General features: G+C 45.8%; 2 long non-coding RNA genes across 3 annotated transcripts in view; one reads left to right on the top strand and one right to left on the bottom strand.

Annotated features, from left to right (window-relative positions):
* LOC141370325 (uncharacterized) overlaps positions 1 to 14845 on the bottom strand; it is a 69393-nt gene extending 54548 nt beyond the window's left edge. For both annotated transcript variants that reach the window (XR_012374252.1, XR_012374253.1), the window contains exons 1-2: positions 14768 to 14845; positions 2560 to 2780 (exon numbers count right to left, since the gene is read on the bottom strand). This is a non-coding gene — a long non-coding RNA (uncharacterized lncRNA). The remainder of the gene's footprint in view (positions 1 to 2559; positions 2781 to 14767) is intronic.
* Positions 14846 to 15587: 742 nt separating this feature from the next.
* On the top strand, positions 15588 to 17303 carry LOC141370326 (uncharacterized). The gene is made up of 3 exons (XR_012374254.1): positions 15588 to 15926; positions 16307 to 16434; positions 17213 to 17303. It is a non-coding gene; the product is annotated as an uncharacterized lncRNA (long non-coding RNA).
* Positions 17304 to 17960: the final 657 nt, after the last annotated feature.

The raw sequence follows: 17960 nt of genomic DNA on the forward strand, positions 1-17960 counted from the left end.
GTTTATGGCCACCCCGAGCTGAGAGCCCGCGCCTCGGCTCCGTCTCTGCAGCCGGCTTCCCCGCTCCGATACCTGGGAGCTCTGCCGCACTCAGGCACCCCCGGTCTTTCTGTGACCCCGAGGGTCCTGAGACCACACTGTCCCGCGAGGAACCCCCCGCTTAGCCACTGCAGCGACATCCCTCCGCGGAGCCGACTTCTAACAGTTCCGATTTTGTGCTCCGCGGCTCTAGAACTTGCCAGAAGCGGCCGACGGAGGCCCCCTCCCCCACCGTCTATCCTCCCGAATATCGCCTCGGATTCACTTCTCCGCACGCCCTACCTTCCAGTAAGTGGTCGCTTCTCTGTTCAGAGAGTTGTTGCTACTCTCCTGTTCGATCTCCTGTTGAGTTCGTAGGTGTTCAGAATGGTTTGATCCCTATTCAGCTGAATTCCCGAGACCAGACGAAATCCGGGTCTCCTACTCCTCCGCCATCTTGCTCCGCCCCCTCTTGAGGTACTTTTCACTGAAGGCTGTCACAATAGTAGGACCCTAGATTTGGTCTTTGTCCAGAGGCTCTGTTATGATGGCTCAGACTTGACTTTGTGAGAAATCGTTTCATTTTATAACTCTGCTCCACAATTCCAGACTCCCTTAAATCCCCCTCAGTTCTATTTGCAACCATCAAGCTATTTTCTGAACACAATTCCTCTTTCCTGTAGTGCCTCACCATGTGCATCTAGAAGCAACTAATTCCTGCTTCCAATATTCTTCCTGCAAACTTCCTCACCCAAGATGAGAAGTTCTATAGGGACATTTTCTATTTTCCAAATTACCACAAAGTACTTTGATCAGATGCTTTCCCACTCCATAATGTGGGTTACTGTTTGTTCAGCTTCCTATAATAGTTTCCTTGGTTTTTGCCACTTGTTACCATATTAGTTCCACAAATTTGAGGTTCTTGTTATGGCAACACCCCATTCTTGGTATTAGCAATTATTGCAATAGTGATGCATAAAAAGATCTCACGACTCACTGGCTGTAAAAGCAATAATGAGCTTTCATGGTTTCAGATCTGTGGGTTGGCTGGACTGCAGGCTTTGGGTTCCAAGGATTCAAGTTCACTCCACACGTCTCTCAGCCTTCTTGGACTAGCAGCCAGCAGGCATGGGGTCTGCTTCCTATGTATCATCCTCAGATGCAGGCTAAGGGCAGGTGGGTACTTGGGGCACAATCCGCTCATGGTGGGTAACCAGAGCAAATGAATGTACGTTCAAAGACACAAGTGTATCTTAACCCTTTTTGATCCATGTTCACTAACATCTCATTGGCCAAAGCAAATCATATGACAAAATTTAAAGTTAGGGGCTGGGAAGTACAGTCTGCCAAACTTGAAGCCAGCACTGTTGTGATTGGATAATATTAATACGGGTGCCTGGAAAGTTGGGGCTAATGACACAATCTACCTCAGTGCTGAAGAGATTTCCTCTGTGTGTGTGTGTGTGTGTGTGTGTGTGTGTGTGTGTGTGTCTGTCTGTCTGTCTGTCTGCTCTTTCCCTTTGGTAAGATTATGAAATTGTAGGTCCTGGAAAACTGAATTTCAGCCCCCAGGTCTCCTGAGACAACCTTGCTGTTTTGTTTTGTTTAAAGTGTGATTATGCTAGGGGAGTTTGTGGCTCAGTCAGTTAAGCATCTGACTTTGGCTTAGGTCATAATCCTGGGATCCTTGAATTGAGCCCCAAGACAGGGTCCCTTATCAGCAGGGAGCATGCATTTCCCTCTCCTCCCTGCTGGTGCTCTCTCTCACTATCTCCGTCTCTGTCTGTCTCTCAAATAAGTGAATAAAATCTTAAAAAAAGAAAAAAGTGTGACTATGCTAGACCAACCTAATTTTCTTTTCTTTTCTTTTCTTTTTTTGAGGGAGAGAGAGAGCTAGAGAGAGAGCATGAACAGGCAGAGGGGCAGAGGGAGAGGGAGAAGCAGACTCCCCACTGAGCAGGGAGCCTGATGTGGGGCTGGATCCGGGGACCCTGGGATCATGACCTGAGCTGAAGGCAGACTGAACCACCCAGGTGCCCCTAGACCAATGTAACAGTATATCCCCTGTGGCTTCTGCCTTAGATGCACCTTCAGGGTGTGCAAACAAAAACCAAGGAGTTTAATTCTATAATATTAAAAAATAACTTTTCTAATTGATCATGTCCACCTGGCAAGCACATACATTTCCTACAGCAGCCAAAATTCTACATAACTACTTATACATCACATTTTTAGCCCTATTGATTATTTCCATGTGGTTCTGGCCACACTCACGTTCATGCCCCAGTCCACAAGTGTCCCTCCTAGAGCCTCGGGCCCTCCCAGCTTCTGAGTCATCTGTGTCCCATCCAGTGAGATTTGGAACATTGTCCTTCTCACAGGCTGGGAGCCCTGTGGCTCCATTCCATCTGCTAGGTTGCTGAGAACCAGGAATCTTGCATCTGCAGGGACTGATCCTGGGTGGTCCCCTCTCCCTTAGTTACGGCTGCATGTCTCTGCCTCTCTCCCCCCAAGAATGGCCCAGGCTAGAAAATCCCTTACTTGCTCACATTCTGCTCAGTTTTTCCATGCAGCTGCCCCTCTAGGCATGCTGTTCCTGCTCAGTCACGTTCATGCCTCCCCTTGATAGATGTCTGATCATTGTGCCGTTGTGCCGGAATCCTGATGGCTAGGCCCGTCTCCCACCACGACCCTTACCGGGGCCTCATGTTGTCTCTGGATCCCGGGCCAGCTTCCTGGAATTTCACCACAAGCAGCCAGATCTAAAAAAAAATCAAAACGGATTATCTATCTCTCTATATCTGTAATATTTGACACAAGAGATTTCCCAACTGTTCTCGAAATTCACCACACCCCCACTGTACCCCTGCCATCTGAGTGGCCAACCTTCCATCCCTGTCAGTTTCTCAACAAGCCCCACCTAGATCTCGTTTTTCAAGTCCAATAGGTCTGACTTTGTTGACTCACTGCGGGACGAAAGTCATTATTTAGCTAGTGAAGGCCATTCTTTTGCTCTCAACGCTTCATGTGCATTTTCAGAAATTTACTGAATTTCTTAGGTTGTTCGAGCTAAGGATTTTGGATTTTCTAAAGATAAGGGGTTTGAAGTCCTTATCTTTAGAAAATAGGAATTTTCTAAAACTTTTTCCAGGAAAAAAACTGGAAAATAGCTAACTGTGGCCCTAGAGCATTCAAGAACAACCTTATAAACATGGTGTGTGTATTGAGGTAAACAGTGATAAGAACATTACAGGAATGAAGACAGGCAGCAGTGACAAAGGTACATCCCCAGTGGGATGGAATGGTGACCGGAGTGGAGAAGAATAGGTTTTCCTTGGATGGAAGTCAAATATCGTTTTATGTCCAGAGGGCAAGCACAGCAGGTGTTAGGTTAATAAAGCTCAGGGCTTTGGGGATTAATAGTACGAGAACAAACACATTAGCCAATTGTATCTTCCCTTCTGAGTTCAGCACAGCAACTGATCTAGAGTACTGGGGGAATCTGAAGCTAATGTCATTGGGCCATCTCGTTAAGAAAACTATTACAAAATTAAGTACGAAGTGAATTTTTTAAAAAATGCATAAAGTTTGCAACACATTACAGAGCCTGGACAGTTCAGGCCTCTTTCTTCTGAGATCTCTTTAGGTTTTACCAGAAACTCTTACAGAGAAACGTTTTCTTGTTGCAACCTGGCTTTTCTTCCCACCCAGAACATTCTAGGGCTCTCATCAGCTCGAAAGAGTCATCAGCCTGGGCAGGGGAGAGTCTCAGAAGCTTAAGATTTATTAGCTTCACAGTAAATCTGCTTTTCGTCCAGAGCACAAAAATGACCAAGATTCACCTGCCAGGGTCCATGCCTCAATATCAGGGCTGGCTTTACAGGTGTGCAGCCTGGACAGCTACCCAGGACCAGTGTTCAGAAGGGTCCATGCTTGGATTAATGCTCTGCTGTCTGTCACCATCTAGAAACTCTTTTTTTTTTTTTTTTAAGATTTATTTATTTATTTGAGAGAAAGAGAGAGAGAGAGCACAAGTGGGAGGGGCAGAGGGGGAGGGAGAGAGAATCTTAAGCAGACTGCCCTGAGCCACAGAGCCTGATGCAGGGCTCAATCTCATGACTCTGAGATCACGACCTGAGCCGTAACCAAGAGTTGGAGGCTTAACTGACCGGGCCACCGGGGCACCCCACCATCTAGAAACTCTTAATTTTTTCTTTCCATTGGTATTTGTAGGGGAAGTCTTTGGGACAATGGAGCATGCATGTGAGTGGGAAATGTGTGTGTCCGCCTACATTCTCTGCCACCTCATTCACCTACGGCCCTCATGATGCCCCCATGAGCACAGAATTCCTGTGAACCTGTGATGTGTGGGAGTTCAGCAAGACTCAAAGTGAGTACCAGGGGAGGATGTTATGTTTACACCCAACAGAGTAAGTAAGGGCTCTAACAGCCATGTGAGGCCATATTTTCTGTTCACATCAGAACTCACTTTGAAGATGGAAAGAATACAATGGCATTCTAAGAAACCCAAGTGACCAAGAAACTGGGTCATAATCTTTCTTCCTGGTATCATAACTCCCCTGTATTCGCCAACCTCTCATGCCGAAAATGACAGAGAAGGAAAGGGAGAGATGAGCCAAATATAGTCCCTTTTCCTTTCTGTCCCAACTTACTCATCAGTAAATAGCATGGAGAGTGTTGGTAGAAAGTATGCATACCAAGAAGTGAAAGAGAAACAGTTGGGTGAATTTTGTGCATTGTCTCCACTGTTCTGTTAAGAACAAAATATAGATGCGTATATGAGCTACAAAATGTGACTTGTGTAATTTGGGGGATTTTGCATAGGAGCTAAATGCTTACATTTGCATATAAAACTGGCAGTGCACAATATAAAGGGGAAGGGTAAAATGCAGGCTAATAACTTAAGCTCAATTTTTATTACTTAGAATGATATTAAATAGCAAATTAAAATAAAAACAAAAACAAAAACACCAGGATGCCTTGAGAGAGACTGTATCAGGAAGGAAAAGCTTCCTATTTTACTACATCAAGTGGCACTTCTTCCCTTTTATTTTTTGAACGAAGGATCCTGCATTTTTATTTTGCCCTAGACCTTATAAATTTTACAGCCAGCACTGCTTCACATGGATGGGTATTGCTCCTGTAAGGACTTGTGAGTAAAACTGCGTTTTTCCTTTTCAAATGCTTTGTCTACAGCAGTCAATACAACAACAGAAAGATCATGATTTGCAGTGGACTGGAAGAAATTGCCTTTTACTTAGATCCAGGATATCCAGCAGGAAAAATATGAAGACACGTTAGCGTGTAATGTAGGGCTAATATTTACTGACTGACAAGCTGATTTATTTCTGCCTCAGTTTCCAACTCCTACTTTCCATGGATATTAGAACATAAGTCTCAATTTGAACTTAAATAGGTTTTATTTTTTTAATATTAAGATCACGCTTACTATATAAATTATGGTGTATCTATATGATGCCTAATTATCTAGAAATTAAAACAGCATTTCCAAAAATAGTTAATGACATGGAGAGGAAATTAGGATAGAAATTTCTAAGTATAATGTTGTCCTAACTTAAGAGAAAAATGTGTGTGCATAAAAGAAATTGGAAGAAAAATATCAGGGTTTTTTTTTTTTCCCTCTGTAGCTTTCTGTTTTTTTTTTAAGTGCTCTTTAATGATTATGTATTCATTTTATAATCAGAAAGAATTTTGGCGGCATCTTATACACCTTTGTGTTCTTGGTATGTAGCATACTACCTGAGACAAAATGAGCATTCATTAATGAACTTGAATCACCCTTTAATTCACAAGCAAGAAGTCTGAAGCTCGCCAAACTCCTGTATTTACTGGTAAAGTAGTAAGTCTTAAGAGTGAGTCTTTATATAAATATTCAAATGCGCGCCTCACTGCTCTACAGTCTTTTGGCAGAAAAATCTTGCCTTGTTTTACATCACAGAAATGATGGATCCTTCCAACTTTCCACTCTGTATCCCTCACTTTTGCTCCCGCACTCACTGCAATGTGACTTATGCTCCAACCTTCCATGGAGACAATTCTTGCTAACGTCACTGCTGAACCCATGACCGCCCAAACTGAGAACCTCGGGGAGAACCACATGCCTACCCCCGTCTTGCTTTTAGCACTTGCTGGGAGGCTCTCCTTCTGGAAGTTCTCTCTCAGTGTTGCCTGCTCTCCAGCTATCTGCCGTCTGCTCCTTCTCTCCCTCCTTCACGAGCTACCTTTTCTCTACACCACCTGCTAAATTAATAACTACATTTAGATTAGACAACTAACATGTTTATAAAAGTACATGTTATAAGTTTTTCTTTTTTAAGCATTTATTTATTCGAGAGAGAGAGAGAGCGAGCGAGCATGATGAGCAGTGGGGAGGGGCAGACGGAGAGGGAGAAGCAGACTCCGTGCTGAGCAGGGAGCCCGATGCGGGGCTCGATCCCAGGACCCTGAGATTTTGACCTGAGCCAAAGGCAGACGCTTAACGACTGAGCCACCCAGGCGCCCCATAAATGTACATGTGAAACAACACAGATCAAGCTGAAGTTCCTTCAACAAACCGCTTCAATATGCCTGTCTCAGATCACCATCACTTTCTATGCCTCCCAGCTTGGAGAGGGGAGAGAGCCTGTGCCTTTGATGGACTCCGTTAGAGCTATTTATGGAAATGAAACAATTAGCAAAATACAAAATCAAGGGGTTAACAAGGATTTTCTCTTGTCTTGTCCTTCGTCTCAAAATCTAATCACTCTCCTGATTGCTGGAATGAGCGAAAGAGGTATGGGGTATGGTTCCTGCTCCAGTTATATCCCCTGGTTTTTAAGAAGATGACTCTGCTTCTTTAGAGTGGCTTTAAACACGTCCACACGAAGGCGGGAGATTTGTGCCGGGTATGCGGGGTTCATGTTCTCTCTGAATCCACTGTTCCTCTTAAAACACTGTCCCCTTTCTGCGTGGAGCACTGGGTTTTATGCACAAACGATGAATCATGGAACACTACATCAAAAACTAATGATGTAATGTATGGTGATTAACATAACAATAAAAAATTTTAAAAAAACCCCACTGTCCCTTATCCACCTCCAGTCAACAGATAAATAAGCACAATAATCAAAAAGGAAGCAGGGAACAGGTTTCTCCCGTAATTGGAAGAACGCCGTGAGCGAGATAAACAATCTGGAGGGACTGCCACTGAGATTTATAGCAGGGAGTCTGCAATTATTTAGAAAGAGAAATTGCATGTTTATAAAATCTGGGCAGAGAGAGGTACAGAGGAGGAGCTCCCACGCCCTGTGCACCCCTCAGCTTTCCCCGTGGGCCCTCCTGCTTCTAATTACCACTGACAGCCACACTCCACCTTCAGTGACCGGGAACCACACCAGGACCTGTGTGACCCGCATAACTCTGGTTACAATGCTTCTTCTTAGTAGTCCGTTGCTTAAGCATATAGGCCTTCTTAGAAGGAGGCCTGGGCGCGCCTGGGGGGCTCAGTCGGTTAAGCATCCGACTCTTGGTTTTGGCTCAGGTCATGATCTCAGGGTCATGGGATCAAGCCCCACATCGGGCTCCCCACTCGGCATGGAGTCTGCTTGAGGATTCTGTCTCTCCCTCTGCCCCTCCCTTCTCTTGCATGCTCTCTTTCTCTCTCTCTAAAATAAATAAATAAATCTTAAAAAAAAAAAAAGGGAGGCCTGATACTCCTAAGACTCCCTCCCTTCTGCCCCAAACCCCAGGGAGGTTTGGTCCAAATACAGTTGGTCTTCTGACGACTGCACGTTGGAGGAATGTCCTCGGGGTGTGACTTCTCACGGACACTCAGTGCTGCTGATGAAGCGGGCCCTGAGCTGAGGGACCACACACGCCTGCTCTGAACACAGCCTTGCGGGTCCACCTGCCTGCGCGGGCAATGGGACCGCACGACAGGGAGCCAAGATACTCTCTCTTAGTTCACACTTATGCAGGTGTGTTCACACTCACCCACTGTTCTCTGAAGCGTGACTGTTGAGCTCAGGGATGGAGTCCAGTAGAGCCGCAACACCTCTGGCCTACTAGCACCCAAACCCGAAACCCAAACCAACCCTTAAGCCCTAGTCTTAAGCCCAGGCCATCCGCATGCTTTAAAATGTGGCATATTCGTATAGAAAATTTGAGGGACACTAAGGCCAACAGATCAGGAGACCACTGCCATTGCACAGAGTGTTGGTTACAGTTCCTGAGAGGAGGGGGCAGGCCGGGCCATGGGGAGGGTGGGTAGGTGTCACACCGGGAAGCGCCAGAGTCGGTCAGGAGGCAGAGGACAAGGGATGCCTGTGGCCATGAGGCTTTACCGTGGTTTCTGTGGGCAGGAACAGGTGCAGCAGGGTAAGCAGGTTTAGGACTGGCTGGTTTGAATAATTTCAGGGCTCTGGGCCATAGGGGCTGTCCCTACTTGTCTGGTACCTGGCCCTGGGTGTTGAGGGCAGGGGGACAGGTAAGGTACTATCTTTAGGAATTGGCTAACGCTAGGAGGGACAGTCTGTCCCAGCATCTGCAAGGCCCCAGATGTCCAAGCATCAGAGAACAGAAAACAAAAGACATGGTTAATATGCATCTTGACTCCCTCTTTCCTCGGGATTGTTTTACCTCTGGCACCTTATTTTATTTTGTTGTCACTGGGCACATTTCAGGACTTCCTGCCCAGCATCTCCCTGACGTTGAAACTCAAAAATCTGGCTTGAGCTCATCCCTTCTTGTGAAGGCCCTGGATTCCTTAATTTCTTAAAGGATCAGCTCTCACACCAAAAGCGGTGAGCCAACTTTTGCTAATACATTCAAGAAATTAAAATTCCTGGCTATACCTTTACTGCCATCCAAATCAAGAAAGGATATAATTCTTTGAGCAACCTGTTTTTCTTTTCTTCTTTTCTTTCCTTCTTCTTCTTTTTTTTTTTTTTTTTTTTTTGAGCATCTACCAGGCACAGGACCAACCTATTTGCTTCTCTTTATAATTCTGGACCAGACACAGATCTAAACTCTTTTGTTCCTTTTGTATTGCTAAGACAGGCAAACATTTAAAAGAAACTCTGCTAACTACAGAGGGGAAATATTTAGACAAAGCTTAATTTTACTTACACTTTTAAAAAGCAACATTATATACATTGTCTAATTTTATCTATCTTCACAAAACTCGGTGAAAATAACCAGTACCATTATTCCAAATTCACAGAAAAAGAGACTGCATTTTAAGAGGTAAAGTGACATGCCAAAGATCACCCTCCTTAGCTGGTTAGTATCACAACCAGGGCACAAACCCAAGTTTTCATGAAATCCAGCCTTCTCTTCATTAACCCACTGCTCAGAAAACATAGATAGGGCAAAAATAGTTGTTTCGGGGAGTATTTCTGATTGGCTCTCGTGTGTCTCTAAGGAGAAAAGAGCATAAGAATCGGAACAAGGATCGCGAATCCGGACAGACCTGGGTTCCAATCCCCAACCCGCCACTTGCTAAAGGGGTGACTTTGAGTAAGTTGCTTGTTCTGAGACTCAGTTTCTCATCTCTAAGATGGAGATGCTAATCACCTGCAAAGATGTCTGGTCCAAAATGAACATGTGGGGAGGATATCGATGAATATTATTATTATTGTGCAAGGAGTGGGTATAATTTCACAGATGTTCATTTCATCTCATTCTTCAATAGACGTTTCTTGAATTCCAGCTATATGTGAGGAACAGAGAAAGGTTTTCTAAATTACAGATAGACCATCAATAAGCATCCGCCTCTTGATTTTGGCTCAGGTCGTGATCTCAGGGTCATGGGATTGAGCCCCGAGACTGGCTCCACGCTGGGCGTGGTGCCTGCTTGGGATTCTCTCTCTCCCTCTGCCCCTCCCCCCACTGGCGCTTGCGTGCGCTCTCTCTCTAAAAAAAAAAGAGAGAGAGAGAAAGAGAGAGAGAGAGAGACCATCTAATAGATGCACATAGACACTGAAACAAGCAAATGCAACCGTGTGTCCTGGGTGCCCAGGCAGGAGAGGGGATGGTGGTGGAGAGCCCATTAGACCTCGAGGGTGTCAGCAAATCTTCCTAAGAGGAGGTGTGCAGCTTCCAACCAGAAGACAGGGACAGTTAACTACTTTACAACATTCCTTCCTTTCATTTGACACATCATTGTATAAAAGATAAAGCTGAGAGCTAAAAAGAATTTTTAAACAGCACAATTAATTTGAAAGCAAATTTACTGAGTTGTCACAGAGCCACCAAGGGTCCCCATGAGTTATCAGAGCTCGAACTGGTTGTTGGAAACATACATTTTCAACCAAGTTATTTTTGCTCCCAAGATAGAAATTCATGAAAATATTGCCAGAGGCACACCAAGAAACGTTGGAAAGCCAAACAATGCCAAAATGAAGAAAACCGCTCCGTGGTGAATCTTCCCCAATTTAGTAACAGGCCCCTAGAAAATTCTAAAATTTGGACAAACGCTGTAAAAGCATAAATTATATGAGGTACAGCATAAAAATGAGCAAGGAATAAAAACAATGAATGCCTGAAGATATTTCTTTTTACCAATTAATCCATTTGGCCCATGGGTTTTTATTATTTATTGTTGTGGTTTTTTTTTTTTTTTTTTTTTTAACTAAAATCTGTTCTCTGGGCATTGCGCACTGAGGAGAAAGGGAAGAAATGGCAGAAGCTGGGCAGGGGGATTGGAGGAGCACCAGAGATTGAGGAGAAGGGGTCAGGAGAGAGAGATTAGAAGAACAGGAAAAAGCAGCAGGAAGATGTGATTTGGACCGTGAAGCAAAATTTACAGGAAATTCTCCCCCCGCCCCCCGCCCCGCCACATGCCAACATACACACAGTGACTTATTGCACAATACAAGCCAGGTCTCACGTGGCTTGCAGACGGATTTTTCTTTGCAGGTGCATGGGCCACCTAGCATTTAGGTGGACACAACTGTCCTGCCAGCCGCTGGGAACTCCTGGTGGCCCGTTGTCCTCACACAGGGCGGCCCTGGGGCAGTGGGGGACTCTGGGGGGGAGGGAGCGGGTAGCGTGCTAACTCCCGCGGGACAAGCCTCAGACCCGAAGAGCCGGCGGCTCACTGCTGACCCAGGAGAGCCCCAAGGACTTACTCTTGAAAATGTCTTCTGCTCCATTCTATACACAGCAATCCCTGCTGTCAGAAGAAGTACACCAACAGAGCAAGCAAAAAGTGGCGAGATCATGTTTCCATTTCCTTGCATTTGGCAAACAGATGACAACCTACAAACAACGCCTCTGGGACACATGTGGGCGTAACCGCCCAGATCCCTCTTACCACCGCATGCCTGGCGGTGAGAGCCAGCCTTAGCTTGTGTCTGTGACCCCCGCAAGCCTGTGCTGAGCACCTACTACGTGCCAGGTGCTGGAATAAGAGCCATAAAACCGGCCCTTTTAGCAAAAGCCGCGGGCCGCATGGAGTGGGGAGTGCGCTGAGGGTCGGCAGGTGCAGGGGGCGCGGTGAGGGGAGGCTTCTCCCGGGAGGGGTGGGGCGGTAGGCTGGTTTGCAGCTGGGAGGCATGTGGCGAGGCTGTTAACCGGCTCTGTGTGGGTTCTGCTGTGTCCTGTCAGCCCCAGAGTCACCGGGGCCACCCAGACTGAAGAGGTAGGTCAGGAGACTTCCTCAGCTCACGGTGGGAAAGGCAAAGAATTTGTGATCCTTTTGAATCTACCATCACAAGGAAGCCCACTATCTCCCCTCAGGAGCAGCCTTCTCTGGTCAGGAGGCAGCCCCGGCCTTTTGAGAAGAGGAAAGGAGTCACACCGGGTGTGCCCCGGGGCACTGGCCAGCCAGAGAAGGCTCAGCCACCGAGCCCAGCACCACCAGGGTGCTCAGACCTGCGCTCCTCAGACCCGCTTCCTAAGCCAACCGCTCTGCAAGCTGTCTAGCCCTCAAGGCTCTGGTTCACCATGACCCCTGGGGGCCTAGATTGCCCAACTTCCTCATTGCTGAACCCAGCTCAAAACTCCCCCAGGCCTCAAAATGCCTGATCTCCAGCCGGCAGGTGACTTGAGCCCCCTCCCAGGCTAGCGGTCCAAGAGAACAAAACCTTTGCTTCTGTCTGCTCGCATGTCCAAGGCCTCACCTGCTTGTTGACTCACTGTCCCCTCTGCTTCAGACCAGTGCCGCCTGCCCACACTCTTTCGTCTTCTCCACTGTCCATTCCCTGCATCTGCTAGGAGCCCCAACTTCCAGCCCCCCCCCATTTACACCTAACCCTTGTCTGTGGATTCCTCTGTCAGTCGCAGATTTTAGGATGTTCCTTCTGTGAACACATGTGATGCTTTTTACCGTAACAGAGAAGAGCTTGAAGCTGAAGGGACTTTCTGGTACTGAGGCTATAAAGAGAGCCCGATTTAAAACACCCCAGGATAAAGGATGAGCCATTTCTTAGACCCAGAGTCCTGATATCATTCAAGATTTTATTTTATTTTTGGCTGTTACTGATTTTTTTAAAAAAACTTATCCCGCACTTTCTTCTGTGAAGATGAAGTTGAAGGGGACATAAGGAGATTTTGAAAATTCTATAACACTTAAAAGAGAAGACCAAAAAAAAAAAAAAATCAAAGTATGATGAGTTCAAAGACATTTAGATTAGAGTCAAGGGATAAGGAGGGAGTTTTCCTCTGCATTTATTCAGCAACATAGAAAGAAGCTGTTTAATTTAAGTGAATTTCGCAGTGAATGGAAATATAATCCTCTAAGTACTTATTTAAAAACATTTCCAATCACTTGAGGCAAGTTATTTTTTGAACTCAGCCTTTGAATAGTTCGATGAGGTCTAGCGATCATAATTAATGTTTATCCTTCCTGAGTCAGGATCACCAGTGTGAGCACCGACTTTCACTTGTGGTTTTAACATAGTCTATGTGCCAGCAAACAAGTTAATTAAATTTAATTAAACTCGGGTATTAGGTAAATGGGCAAAATCAGGACTTGTTTCAATGAGAACACGGAGGCTTCTTCTGTTGAGAGAAGTGCATGGGCCCTTCCCCCCGCTCCCCTTCTTCTTGGTGATTATTTTATAGCTCAGATTTCTCCCCTACCTCCTTCCTTCTATTATTTCATTGTTTCTCCTGGGACTTAAAGAGAATAGGCTGGTGAAGATCGAGGCCTAGACATTAATGGTGCCCCTCTATCCTCTCTCTGAAATTAAAGTAAATTACAAGTGTGAGCAGCTCCTCTTTCAGCCTGCACCCTTGAGCCACAGGAAGGCGCCAAATAATGCAGGGGTCTCAGCCAGAGGTAGAGAGAGAAAGGCATCACTGCGGGTGGGTGGCCGTTTGCCATGGACACAGTAGTAGCTGACAAAATCGGGAACAGAATTCAGTTACATATTTGAAACAACATTTGCAAAAGAAGGTTATAAAAACAATTTCTTTCGCTCCACCAACAGCTATATCCTCTTGAGGCCAGCAACCTGGGTTTATACTCACTTTGGATCCCAGAATGAGCAGGACCTAATTCACTAAATCCCCTGGGTCCAAGTCTATTTTCTGCATAGGGTGCTGCTCAGAGGTGCTTTGGTCCCATCAGCCAGGCCTCGGCCTCCCCCAGCGGGAGGGGGATGCTCAGGCTAGCTCAGCCGGATGCCATGGGATCCTGGCTCCCTCAGCTCGCCCTCTTCGAATTCCCCCAGCTTAGCAGCCAACCCACCCCAGAAGGCTTCCCACTTGATGGTTGGAAAATTCACGGGTCGTATCAATGTGGGTGTACTGGTTCCTTAATAAGAATTTCTCAAGTGAATTAATAAATTGGCTTTCAGCTTTTTGATATCTGTCTTTTGAGCTTAGTTAATATGTCTGCTTCTAGGAAAAAAGTAGCAAAATTAAATTTCCAATACGCAACTGATGAATCACTAAATTCTACCTCTGAAACCAATAATACACTATATATTAACGATATTGAATTTAAATTAAGAAAAAAAATTTTTTTTTAATTAAATTTCCAAGCTGTCAGGCGGAAGACAGGGTTTGGCAAAGTTGCCAAGGGATAGAGCGCCACCGTGTGGAATTTCTGGGGGGAACAGCAGGCAGTCTTTGGTGACAAGGCTCAACAAGGACAGAGGCAGGAAGGTAGGGTGCATTTCTCCCCGTGCTTCTGCTTCCTGTTTACGCATGTGTGTTTTTCCATTCACGGTGCAAATTCCCAAAAGGCTTCAGTCACTCCCTACAGACTTTGTTAAATCTTGCACAATGCTGAGTGCAAACCATGGGCTTAAATCCTCACTAAGAGGAAATTCGTTTTCACTGGAAAAGAAATTTTGTGTTTCCCGTTGCCCTGACTCAAGAAATAACATGTTCATAGGGCCTGGGAAATAGAGTTCACAACAAACAGGAGCTTCGGTCTGTGGATCACACCAGCGTTTATGGAGCGCCTCCTGCGTGCACAGCTCACAATTGTGGCAGACATAACAGAGGAGGCAGGCGGCCAATGGGGTACTGAGGACAGGCTCTTTTGTGGAAGTTGAGCTAATCAGGTGGTACCCATTGCCCAGTTCTGCAGCATCCAGACAGAAGCATCACATGGTCAGATGTAATACTTGGAAGACACATTACCCATGGCCTTCTTTTCCCTCTCAATTTGGGGAACTCCACCTACGTGTGTATTTTTCATTTAAAAAGTTGAATACGTGGTTATTACGAACACATTTAGTAATAGGAAACGTCTAAACATGATTAATATGCTCACCTGTCTCTCGTGAATAAACTTCCGTATTAGGGTGGAGAAACCTGCTGGTTCTTTTTGACAGCTGTGTGGCATTGGGGCGGGGGGATTCCTTGTTGTAAGGCGCCGTGGAAACTTCCATCTAGAGCTCGGTTCTCCTCCCTACGTCATAGATCATGCTGCCTCCCTGTGGGACTATGACGGGTGTGGGGCCGCATGCGCAGTTAGGCCTCCGTGGCTTTGGTGGCAGGTTAGGAGCTCACAGGTGGCCCTGAGGTCCGCAGTGGGTGGGCTGCATCTTCTAGCTGAGGCGGGCATCCTCCTGCCCACAGGGACAGCTGAGTTCGTGCGTTGGGGCCGTAATTTTCCTCTTATCCTCCCTTTTCCCTTTCCCTTTCCACCTGGTTTTGTTTGGGTTTCTTAGTCCTGCCCCTGCGTCCCACACGCCCTGGAAATCCTTACCAAGTCTCGAGGCCCAACAGCTGATGGAGGAGAGTCTTGTTTTTTCTCTGCTGCCCTCTTGCGGGGGGCAGCTTGGTCCTAAAGCGAATTTTGAAATCTTCCTGGGGTTGGTGTCTGAGTGATTTAAACACAAAGGGGGACAAAAGATTTTTATCTTAATCCATTTTCAGTAACTGCATATTAAATATTCCGATTTTTAGGCGTTCAGACACAAACCCGCCTAGCTTGGGCAAGTACCACGATAAGCAATTTCCAGACGTTAATTAAGTTTCCTTTTTCCCGAAGCCTTTGCGAGCAAATTCTGTGAGATTAGATCAAATTTTCAGTAGACGTTTTCAGCCAAGTTTTTTTCATGTAAAAACGTATTATTTTTCAGCTGGGGTTGCAGCTCCAGGAAAATAATTACCTTCAACTGACAAGGTTAATGGACATCTCAAGATCTATTCGCTTAATTCGAAGATGATCTCGGCTGCTAATACTGAGCCCCGTTGGCAATTACAGCAGAGGGGTATCGTTTATAAATGAAAATTCAGGTTTCTTTTAGTGGGTTAGGTTTCCACGGTCACTCCTCCATCATTACCAACCGTTAAAGTCATCTTGTGGCCTAGAGGCAAACGACAGTTGGAAGAAGCTCCTTGTCACATTGCATTATCTTTGACGTTGGAGGAAAGGGAAGACTCTACAGATGGTGCACCTGTGGACTTGATCTCCCCCAGGGCATGTACTCAGACCTACATCCAGCGAGCTGATGAGGCCGGGGGAGGAGCGGGTGTGGCAGAGGTCACCAGGACCCTGCGAGTGTGGTATAGAGGACCCTACCCTTGCAGACTGAGGAAGCCACTTTCTCCCAACCCATCCTGACCGCCAGGGGACAGGAGAAACGGGTTGTGATGATCTGTCACAAAGATCGTAGTCACTCCTTCGCTCCCGGGAGCTTCTGGAGGCCAAAAACACGGGGGAAGATGCCAGAACTGGGCTGAGAATATGTACCAGGGAGTCCTGATTTGCAACTCACTGTGTAATTTGGGGCAACATACCTGAAATCTCTGAGTCTCAAATTCTTCCTTCTTGAAACTGATTAAAGCATGTGTTGTTTGGCAGGATCGAGAGAGATGAGGAAAACGAAAGTCGTGATACATTTTAAAACCACTGCAAATGTCAGATTTGTATAATTGTTGCTAATGAGAACCTCCTTTGCCAACCATTCACAGGCTGCCGACAACCAAGGGGTATTTTTGCTTTTAATCTGGGATCTTTCTGGCTGAAAGGCTGATTCCAAAGGAAAGCTAGCTTCCTCTTAGGAACAGGAGACAGACAACTAAGTTTATTGAATGTGTCATCTCATGTGGAGTCAGATACCACCCAGCTTAGCACCTATCTCATGGGGGAGGGTTCCCGTCTCAAGGATTCTTCTGGTTCTTTCAATCTCCAATGTGTAGGTGTCAGTCAGGGTTAGGGATAGGGAGGCTTGACTTAAAAAAAGTTTACAGCTGCACCTGGAATGTTTACTTGAAACGATCACACACACACACACACACACACACACACACACACACACACACACTAAATGTGGGCTGAATATACACAGCACGGAGAAAGAAACGAGCAAACAGATTTGTGCCAACGATGGATTTAACCAGCTCTTTATCATTCCCCCCCCTCCGGGGCAGTTTTCTGTTTCTCTCACGCATTTTATTTTTGGTGGAAAGACACTGCTTTGGCTCCGTGGGTAGTGGGTACCTTACTATTCTCAAACTTGGGGCCCTAGGTGACCTATTATTTAGCAGAGGGAAGTTTTATTATGAGCAAAAGATGCAAAGCGTGGGGAAAACCGAACACGCTACCTAAATGGTAGCCTCTGGCAAATTGCGGGTACATCCCTGTGTCTCCTGGCCCCCAAACTCCAGCTATTTGTTTAGGGAACCCGGGCTTCAGTGAGAAAGAAGGAGCATCCTGAGATCACCAGGAGAGATTCAGACTTCTGCTGGAACTTCTCTCTTCCCATAGCACCAGCAAGGGATCCCTGAGTGGGGAGAAGGTGTAAGCAAAGACTACCAGAAGATTCCAGAGTGGAAACAGGCAGAGAGATGGAGCCAAGAACTTGGATGTGTGATTTAAACATCCTGAACACCACGCTCTACCATATTTACAACTTAAGAGGTTGGTAATAAATGGGTGATTCACATCTGAGTGAACGCAACTGAACCTAGTTCCAGTTCCTGTGTGATATTTGTGGAAAGGGTAATTTATTTGAAGGACTAATTCTATTCTATCTCTAAAATCCCAGCTAAGGCTTCAAATAACAGGAAGATGGGGAGGGCACTATCCACAACTGCATAAAATGATAATTAAAAATCCTCACCCGAGTTGGTGACTACACAACAGCGAAATATAGAAAGTCATTCATTTATTCCTTCAACAGGTATTTCCTAAACACCCATTATGTATCAAAGCCCAGGTATTTTTTTTTTTTTTGGTGAAAAAATTTATATTTAGATTTAGCCAGCTCGACTCAGTTTAGATGATTCCAATTTTGTTGGCAACATCCAAAGCATCATAGTCAGGAGCCAGTTGCCAGTCGAACGTATGCCTTCTTCTCTCCATCAGGCCTGATCAAGGTGTTGACCTTGGCCACGTCAATGTCGTAGAGCTTCTTCACAGCCTGTTTGATCTGGTTCAAAGCCCAGGTATTTAAAGATGCTTATTAACCACATGGGGAAGACAGACAATTGCAGGAGAGTTCACTGGGTGTTTT

Source organism: Callorhinus ursinus, unplaced genomic scaffold (genome assembly GCF_003265705.2).
Source record: "Callorhinus ursinus isolate GAN/ISIS: 27379988/994484 unplaced genomic scaffold, GSC_fseal_2.0 scaffold32, whole genome shotgun sequence".
In the NCBI taxonomy this organism is placed as follows: domain Eukaryota; kingdom Metazoa; phylum Chordata; class Mammalia; order Carnivora; family Otariidae; genus Callorhinus; species Callorhinus ursinus.